This window comes from Triticum aestivum, chromosome 2D, assembly GCF_018294505.1.
Source record: "Triticum aestivum cultivar Chinese Spring chromosome 2D, IWGSC CS RefSeq v2.1, whole genome shotgun sequence".
Lineage (NCBI taxonomy): Eukaryota > Viridiplantae > Streptophyta > Magnoliopsida > Poales > Poaceae > Triticum > Triticum aestivum.
The window spans coordinates 20683901-20693631 of NC_057799.1; the positions used below are offsets into that span (position 1 = coordinate 20683901).

At 43.2% G+C, this 9731-nt stretch overlaps 1 long non-coding RNA gene across 1 annotated transcript; it reads left to right on the top strand.

Annotated features, from left to right (window-relative positions):
- Positions 1-5041: 5041 nt before the first annotated feature.
- On the top strand, positions 5042-6765 carry LOC123048382 (uncharacterized). Its single transcript, XR_006423280.1, has 3 exons — positions 5042-5475; positions 5913-6010; positions 6663-6765. It is a non-coding gene; the product is annotated as an uncharacterized lncRNA (long non-coding RNA).
- The last annotated feature ends 2966 nt before the right edge of the window (positions 6766-9731 follow it).

The following is a 9731-nucleotide window of genomic DNA, read 5'->3' on the forward strand; positions in this document are numbered from 1 at the left end:
AGTGGCGCACCATATTGAGCATTAGTGGCGCACCAATGCTAAATTCCAGTGGCGCACCAATGCTAAATATCAGTGGCGCATTATGGGGCATAGTAATGGCGCACTTGGGGGCATACGTGAAGGCAAATATGGCCCCTAGGAGGCATAGTAATGGCGCACTATTGGACATAGTAATGGCGCACTATGTGGTGCGCCACTATTATCTGGGATACTAATGGCGCACCAGAGGTGCGCTATTACTATTTGTTACTAGTGGCGTGTTAATAGTGGCGCACCTATAGTGCGCCATTAATAGCAAAAACTAGTGCGCCACTAACATCCTTTTTTCTAGTAGTGTAGTCTCTGTTTTATTCTGCAACTCCTGTTTCGAGTTACTAATCTTAGCAACCGAACAAGTATCAAATACCCAGGGGCTACTATGAGCACTAGTAAGTTACACATCAATAATATCTATATCAAATATACCTTTGCTCACTTTGCCATCCTTCTTATCCGCCAAATATTTGGGGTAGTTCCGCTTCCAGTGACCATTTCTTTTGCAGTAGAAGCACTTAGTTTCAGGCTTGGGTCTAGCTTTGGGATCCTTCTCAGGAGTGGCAGCTTGCTTCCCGTTCTTCTTGAAGTTCCCATTCTTTCCCTTGCCCTTTTACTTGTTACTTTTGGTCTTGTTAGCCATCAACACTTGATGCTCTTTCTTGATTTCTACCTTTGTTGATTCCAGCATCGCGAAGAGCTCGGGAATCATTTTCGTCATCCCTTGTATATTATAGTTCATCACGAAGTTCTAGTAGCTTGGTGATAGTGACTAGAGAACTCTGTCAATCACTATCTTATCTAAAAGATTAACTCCCACTTGATTCAAGTGATTGTAATACCCAGACATTCTGAGCACATGCTCACTTGCTGAGCTATTCTCCTCCATCTTGTAGGCAAAGTACTTGTCAGAGATCACATACCTCCCGACACGGGCATGAGTCTGAAATACCAATTTCATCTCTTGGAACATCTCATATGCTCTATGGCGTTCAAAACATTATTGAAGTCCCGGTTCTAAGCCGTAAAGCATGGTGCACTAAACTATTAAGTAGTCATCACATCGAGCGTGCCAAACGTTCATAATGTCTGCATCTGCTCCTGCAATAGGTCTATCACCTAGCTGTGCATCAATGACATAATTCTTCTGTGCAGCAATGAGGATAATCCTCAGATCATGGACCCAGTCCGCATCATTGCTACTATTATCTTTCAACTTAGTTTTCACTAGGAACATATCAAAAAACATAGGGGATCTACAACGCGAGCTAGTGATCTACAAAATAATTTGCAAATACTATCTGGACTAAGTTCATGATAAATTAAAGTTTAATTAATCAAATTACTTAAGAACTCCCACTTAGATAGACATCCCTCAAGTCATCTAAATGTTACGTGATCCAAATCAACTAAACCATGTCTGATCATCACGTGAGATGAAGTAGTCATCAATTGTGAACATCTCTATGTTGATCATATCTACTATATGATTCACGTTCGACCTTTCGGTCTCCAGTGTTCTGAGGCCATGTCTGTACATGCTACGCTCGTCATGTTTAACCCGAGTATTCCATATGTGCAAAACTGTCTTGCACTCATTGTGTGTGAACGTAGAGCTTGTCACACACGATCATCATGTGGTGTCTCGGTATGACGAACTGTCACAACGGTGCATACTTAGGGAGAACACTTATACCTTGAAATTTTAGTAAGGGATCATCTTATAATGCTACCGCCGTACTAAGAAAAATAACAAGCATAAAAGATAAACATCACATGCAATCAAAATATGTGACATGATATGGCCAGCATAATCTTGTGCTTTTGATCTCCAACTCCAAAGCATCGTCATGATCTCCATCATCACCGGCTTGACACCTTTGATCTCCATCATAGCGTCATGGTCGTCTCGCCAACTATTGCTTCTACAACTATCACTAACGCATAGTGATAAAGTAAAGCAATTACATGGCGTTTGCATTTCAAAAAATAAAGCGACAACCATAAGGCTCCTGCCAGTTGCCGATAACTTTCACAAAACATGATCATCTCATACAACAACATATATCACATTGACCATATCATATCACAACATGCCCTGCAAAAACAAGTTAGACGTGCTCTACTTTGTTGTTGCAAGGTTTACGTGGCTGCTACGAGCTTCTAGCAAGAACCGTTCTTACTTACCTACGTACCCATCAAAACCAGAACGGTATTTCGTCAAATTTGATGTTTTAACCTTCAACAAGGACCGGCCGTAGTCAAATTCGATTGAACTAAAGTAGGAGAAACAGACACCCGCCAGCCACCTTTATGCGAAACTAGTTGCATGTCTATCGGTGGAACCGGTCTCATGAACGCGGTCATGTAAGGTTGGTTCGTGCCGCTTCATCCCACAATACCGCCGAATCAAAATAAGACGTTGGTGGTAAGCAGTATGACTATTAGTGCCCACAACTCTTTGTGTTGTACTCGTGCATATCATCTAGGCATAGACCTGGCTGATGATGCCACTCTTGGGGAACGTAGCATGCAATTCAAAATTTTCATACGCTCACGCAAGATCTATCTAGGAGATGCATAGTAACGAGAGGGGGAGAGTGTGTCCATGTACCCTCGTAGACCGAAAGCGGAAGCGTTTGACAACGCGGTTGATGTAGTCGAACTTCTTCTCGTTCCGACCGATCAAGCACCGAATGTACGGCACCTCCGAGTTCTGCACACGTTCAGCTCGATGACGTCGCTCGAACTCTTGATCCAGCAAATTTTCGAGGGAGTAGATGAGTTCTGTCAGTACGACGGCATGGTGACGGTGATGGTGAAGTTATCCGTGTAGGGATTCGCCTAACTGCGAAGATATGACCGGAGGCGTAAACTATGGAGGGGGCCGGACACGGCTAACAATTGTTGTTGTCTGTTCTAGCAGTGCCCCCCCCCACATATATATAGGATGGGGTGGAGTAGAGGCAGCCAAGGGGGCGCCCCAAGTAGGAGGAATCCTACTTGGGGACCTCCCAATTCGGCCTCCCCCCTTTCCACTTCCTATTCGGATTAGGAAGGGAAGAGAGGGAAGGGGGAATCCTATTCCCTTTTTCCTTTCCTCCTTCCCCTTTCCTTCTCCAAGTTGTCCAGCCCATATGGGGTGGGGCCCACCAGCCCCTTTTTGGCTGGTGCATCTCCCCTCTTGGCCAATAAGGCCCATATCTTTTGCCGGGGGTGCCCGGAACCCCTTCCGGTGATGGGATACGTACCCAGTACACTCCGGAACACTTCCGGTGTCCGAATACTATCGTCCTATATATCAATCTTTACCTCTCAGCCATTTCGAGACTCCTCGTCATGTATGTAATCTCATCCGGGACTTCGAACAACATTCGGTCACCAAATCACATAACTCATATAATACAATATCGTCATCAAATGTTAAGCGTGCGGACCCTACTGGTTCGAGAACTATGTAGACATGACCAAGACACCTCTTTGGTCAATAACCAACAGCGGAACCTAGATGCTTATATTGGTTCCTACATATTCTACAAAGATCTTTATCGATCGTACCGTAATGACAATATACGTTATTCCCTTTGTCATCGGTACGTTACTTGCCCGAGATTCGATCGTCGGTATCTTCTTACCTAGTTCATTATCGTTACCGGCAAGTCTCTTTACTCGTTCCATAATGCATCATCCCGCAACTAACTCATTAGTCACATTGCTTGCAAGGCTTCTTATGATGTTCATTACCGAGAGGGCCCAGAGATACCTCTCCGATACTCGGAGTGACAAATCCTAATCATGATCTATGCCAACCCAACGAACACCTTCGGAGTTACCTGTAGAGCATCTTTATAATCACCCCGATACGTTGTGACATTTGATAGCACACAGGGCATTCCTCCTGTATCCGGGAGTTGCATAATCACATAGTCGGAGGAATATGTATTTGACATGAAGAAAGCAATAGCAATAAAACTGAACCATCAATATGCTAAGCTAACGGATGGGTCTTGTCCATCACATCATTCTCCTAATGATGTGATCCCGTTCATCAAATGAAAACACATGTCTATGGTTAGGAAACTTAACCATCTTTGATTAACGAACTAGTCTAGTAGACGCTTACTAGGAACACGGTGTTTTGTCTATGTATCCACACATGTATCAAGTTTTCTGTTGATACAATTCTAGCATGAATAATAAACATTAATAATGATATAAGGAAACATAAAATAACAATTTTATTATTGCCTCTAGGGCATATTTCCTTCAGGGACTTGGGTGGGTAGCTATGCCGCAAGGTCTTGCGCAGGGCCCTCTTACACGTCTGAAAGTGTGGTGGCAGGTGCAAGCACCCGGCACGCGGCTCCGTAGTGTGACCCCCTCATGGACATCACTGCTGCCGTCGCATCGAGTGTGGTAGCGGCCACGTAGGGCCGACACGGAGGGAATCTTGCGGTGGGTTGGGCCCGGACCGTGTACAGGGGTGTACCTATAGGTTGGCCTATCACAACCAGGTGAAAAGGTCCATCGGTCAAACCCTGTCCGGCGAAATTCAAAGGCCTAGATCCGTTAGTCATCTGTGCTAGGGTTAGATGGGACAGGGGATTTGGGAGGTAGCTATGCCGCCAGGTCTTGCGCTGGGCCCTCTTACACGTCTAGAAGTGTGGTGACATGTGCAAGCACCCGACACGTGGCTCTGGAGTGGGACCCCCCTCACGGACGACGTCGCCGCTGTTGCACGGAGGGAGGAAACTCTCGGCCAGAAAAGTATATATTCCGATGGGTAGAATGCGGTCACTTTGTTTTTTGTGAGAACTAATACACATGTGTAATATTTATGTGTTATAAAAAATGCAACATAAAATAATGTAAGGAGATAAAAAATGAAAATACCTATGCCGACGGCAAGGCCGTCTGCGTATGTGTACATGTGGCATACAGGCGTGCGTCGGCATATCCTAACCTTATCCTTCCCCACTCCTCCTTCAACCGTTCTCCTCCACTCGTTCCCCACACCCGCTCGATCCCGACCCTGACCCCAAATCCACCCATGTCACCGACGTCTCTACCCGCTGTCGCCCTAGCCCCACACCGCCGCCACCCTAGCTGGCCACACCGTTGCCTTGCCTCAGCCTCTCGACCTTGGCTGCTGCTCCGCTCCTCCACTGGAGGCCCTGGCCTCTTCCCTGGCCGCTGCTTCGCCCCCCTCTGCTGAAGGCCCCTCCGCCGAACGCTCTCCTGCCGGAGGCCCCGGCCTCTTCCCCGGTCGCTGCTCCGCCCCCTCCCCTCCACCAACGCCCTCCCTACGTGGGGCCCCTACCCCAGCCCTCAACCCTCTCCTAGCCCGGCTCCGGCCGCTCGTATTCTCCCGCTGCACCTGTGGCCGCAACGTCATCTCCAGTCACACGCTGCACCCGCGCCCCTCTTCAGACCCCGGCCCTGGTGAGCATTCTTCACAGTTTTCATGTTTTTTCTTCTTCTTGGTACTGTTTGTTAGGTGGATGGATGCATGTATTAATTTGTGTTAGATGGATGCATGGATGTTGTTAGAATAATATATGGTGGATGGATGGAATGTTGGTGAAATTTTTCAGAAACTTAGTTTGTCATAAATTTAATGTTAGGTCATGTTGATGAATGGATGTTTGTCAAGTTAATGATAGATGGATGGATGGACGGCTGTTGGTCAAGTTAGTGTTAGGTCATGCTGATTCATAAGACACATTATTTGCCATTTTGTAATTTGAGACCCCAAATGCATATCATAGTTAAGGAAGCAATTTGAGAAGATATTTTTGGAGCTATTTTGCAATTTGATATGTTGTTAAAAGCTATATGATATGTGATGGTCTAAATTTTTAAGTCAGTGCAATTTACAGATTTCTGGTGTTGCATCTCCGAGGAGTGATTATCGACGCCGGAGAGGTTAGTCCCCGATCGTTCCTCCACTGTTCAACTACTTCCTCTACAGTTGAGGGTGAGCTACGAATCCCCCTTAACCTCCTCTAATTTTTTTGGTCGCGTAACCTAGGCGTCTCCTGTCCGAAAGGTTCGCATCAATAAATATCCATTAAGTTGCCTATTTATCATCGCAACTCTTTTTGATTTTCCAGCGTTTTCCATGGACAGCCCGAGGATGTGTAGATTGGGTACGTTCCCCATGCTCTACCCCATTCCGAGACAGGATTTCGGCAGCGCCTCCCTGTTTTTTAGCACATTCTCTCGGCTATTTGCCGAGACGTGTATCTGGAGAACAACGGGGAGGTGATGCCGAAATTTTGCCTCGGAACGGGGTAGAGCATCGAGAACGTACTCAGTCTACACATCCTCGGGTGGGATTCTGACCCATACTTACCTATTAGAGATGTAGGTGGATTCAATGTCGTCAATGCGGTAGAAAATAAAAATTTGATGTGATTAATTTAAATGAATCCTTAATTTTTTTGTGTGGCTGCCAATAAAGCAGAGGATGGCAGATAATCAATGGATGTACAGTGGTCTTATCAGTCAGAATTGAGTAATGATACGACCATTTTGCATCATGTTTACCTACTATTATTTACTATGTTTTTATGCATAATAATGCTTTATGGAGTTATTCTAATGCCTTTTCTCTTATAATATGCAAGGTTTACACAAAGAGGGAGAATGTCGTAGCTGGAATTCTGGACCTGAAAAAGCTACATCAGAGTTACCTATTCTACATATCTCCAAATGAGCTGAAAATTTATGGAGAATTGTTTTAGAATATATATGAAAAATAATGGAGCAAATAACTACCGGAGGGGGCCACCCTGGTGAGCACAAGACACCAGGGCGCGCCTGGGCCCCCAGGCGCGCTGTAGGGGGTTTTGCCCTCCGCCGGGGGAACTTCCCTCCCGGAGGGGGAAATCATCGTCACGGTCATCACCAACAACCCTCTCATCTTTGGGAGGGCAATCTCCAGCAACATCTTCAACAACACAATCTCCTCTCAAACACTAGTTCATCTCTTGTGTTCAATCTTTGTACCGGAACATCAGATTGGTACCTGTGGGTGACTAGTAGTGTTGATTACATCTTGTAGTTGATTACTATATGTTTTATTTGGTGGAAGATTATATGTTCAAATCCATTATGCTATTTAATACCCCTCTGATCTTGAGCATGATTATCATTTGTGAGTAGTTACTTTTGTTCTTGAGGTCACGGGAGAAATCTTGTTGCAAGTATTCATGTGAACTTGATATGTGTTTGATATTTTGATGATATGTATGTTGTGATTCCCTTAGTGGTGTCATGTGAACGTCGACTACATGGCACTTCACCATATTTGGGCCTAAGGGGATGCATTGTGGAGTAGTTATTAGATGATGGGTTGCTAGAGTGACAGAAGCTTAAACCCTAGTTTATGCGCTACTTGGTAAGGGACCGATTTGGATCCAAAAGTTTAATGCTATAGTTAGATTTTATCTTAATACTTTTCTCGTAGTTGCGGATGCTTGCGAGGGGGTTAATCATAAGTAGGAGGTTCGTTCAAGTAATCACAACACCTAAGTACCGGTCCACCCACATACCAAATTATCAAACTAGCGAACACGAATCGAACCAACATGATGAAAGTGACTAGCTGAAATTCCCGTGTACCCTCAAGAACACTTTGCCTATTATAAGAAATCGTTTTGGCCTGTCCTTTGCCACAAAAAGATTGGTCTACCTTGCTGCACTGTATTTACCATTACCATTACGTGCTCATTAAAAATTATCTTGCTATCAAACTATCTATTACCAACAATTTCAGTGCTTGCAGAAATTACCTTACTGAAAAACACTTGTCATTTCCTTCTGCTCCTTGTTGGGTTGGACACACTTACTTATCGAAAAGACTATGATTGATCCCCTATTCTTGTGGGTCATCAAGACTCTTTTCTGGCGCCGTTGCCGGGAGTGAAGCGCTCTTGGTAAGTGGAAATTGGTAAGGAAAAATTATTACTACGTGCTTAAATTTATTGTCACTTGTTACTATGGAGAACAATTGTTTGAGTTGTTTGTTCGGGGTATCTTCACCTCGATCGGAACCACAATTAGTTGCCCTTTAACCTACAGCACGTACTGAAAATATTGACTATAAAATTCTTCCTTCGGGTATGATAGAACAACTGCTAGCTAATCCTTATGCAGGAGATGGAACTGAACATCCTAATATGCAATTGATATATGTGGATGAAATTTGTGGATTATTTAAGTTTGCAGTTTTACCTAGAGATGAAGCTAAGAAGAAGCTTTTGCCTTTCTCTTTGAAGGGAAAATCATTGACATGGTATAGGCTATGCGATGATATTGGATCTTAGAATTGGAATCGATTGAAATTGGAATTTCACCGAAAAAAATATCCTATGCATCTAGTTCATCGTGATCGAAATTATATATATAATTTTTGGCCTCGTGAAGGAGAAAGTATCGCTCTAGCTAGGGGGAGGCTCAAACCAATTCTATATTTATGCCCCAATCTCATGAGCTCTCAAGAGAAATTATTATTCAGAATTTTATGCTCGGCTTTCTCATGATGATCCATCCATGCTCGATACTTCTTGTACTTGTTTTATGAAGAAGACTATTGAATTCAGGTGGGATCTTTTAGAAAGAATTAAACGCAACTCTGAAGATTGGGAACTCGATGAAGGTAAAGAGTGAGGTATTAAGCTTAAGTTTGATTGTGTTAAATCCATTATGAATACCGATGCTTTTCACAAGTTATCACTAAATATGGACTTGACTCTGGGATAGTAGCCTCTTTCTGTGAATCATTTGATACTCATGTTGATCTCCATAAGGAGAAGTAGTTTAAATATCGTCCCCCTATTAAAGAAGAAATTAAAGACCTAAAGATGAAACTATCATTTACAATGTTGATCCAGTTATGCCTACTGCTTATATTGAAAACCATCTTTCCCCGTTAGAATAAAGGAACATGCTAAGTTTCAACCGTGGTTCGCAAAAGTAATATTAGAGCACTTAGACGTTTAGAACAAATGAAAGTAGAACCTGGTTTTGCAATGGTTAAAGATCTCCTGGTAGAAAATATTGACGGGCATGTCATTTACTTCTGTGCTAAAGCTGCTAGAATTCCCAAACCCGATGAAAAAGATAAACATAGACATGTTGTTGGCATGCCTGTTGTCTCAGACAAAATAGGAGATCACTGTTATCATGGTTTATGTGAATTAGGTGCTAGTGTAAGTGTTGTTCGTTTTATTTGATATCAAGAAATTATGGATGATATAGCACCCGCTGAAATACAAGACATAGATGTTACTATTAAACTTGCTAATAGAGACACCATCACACCACTCGGGATTGTTAGAGATGTTGAAGTCTTTTGTGAGAAAACATAATATCCTATTGATTTTATAGTCCTTGGTTCCCCACAGATTCTTGTCCCATTATTTTTGGTAGACCTTTCTTGAACACTGTTAATGCTAAAATAGATTGTGAGAAACAAACTGTCGGTGTTATTTTTGGTGATGAATCTCACGAGTTTAATTTTTCTAAGTTTAGTAGAAAACATCATAAGAAAGAATTACCTAGCAAGGATGAAATAATTGGTCTTGCTTCTATTGCTGTGCCTCCTACTGATCCACTAGAACAATATTTGCTAGACCATGAAAATGATATGCACATGCATGAAACAAATGAAATGGATAGAATTTTCTTTGAAC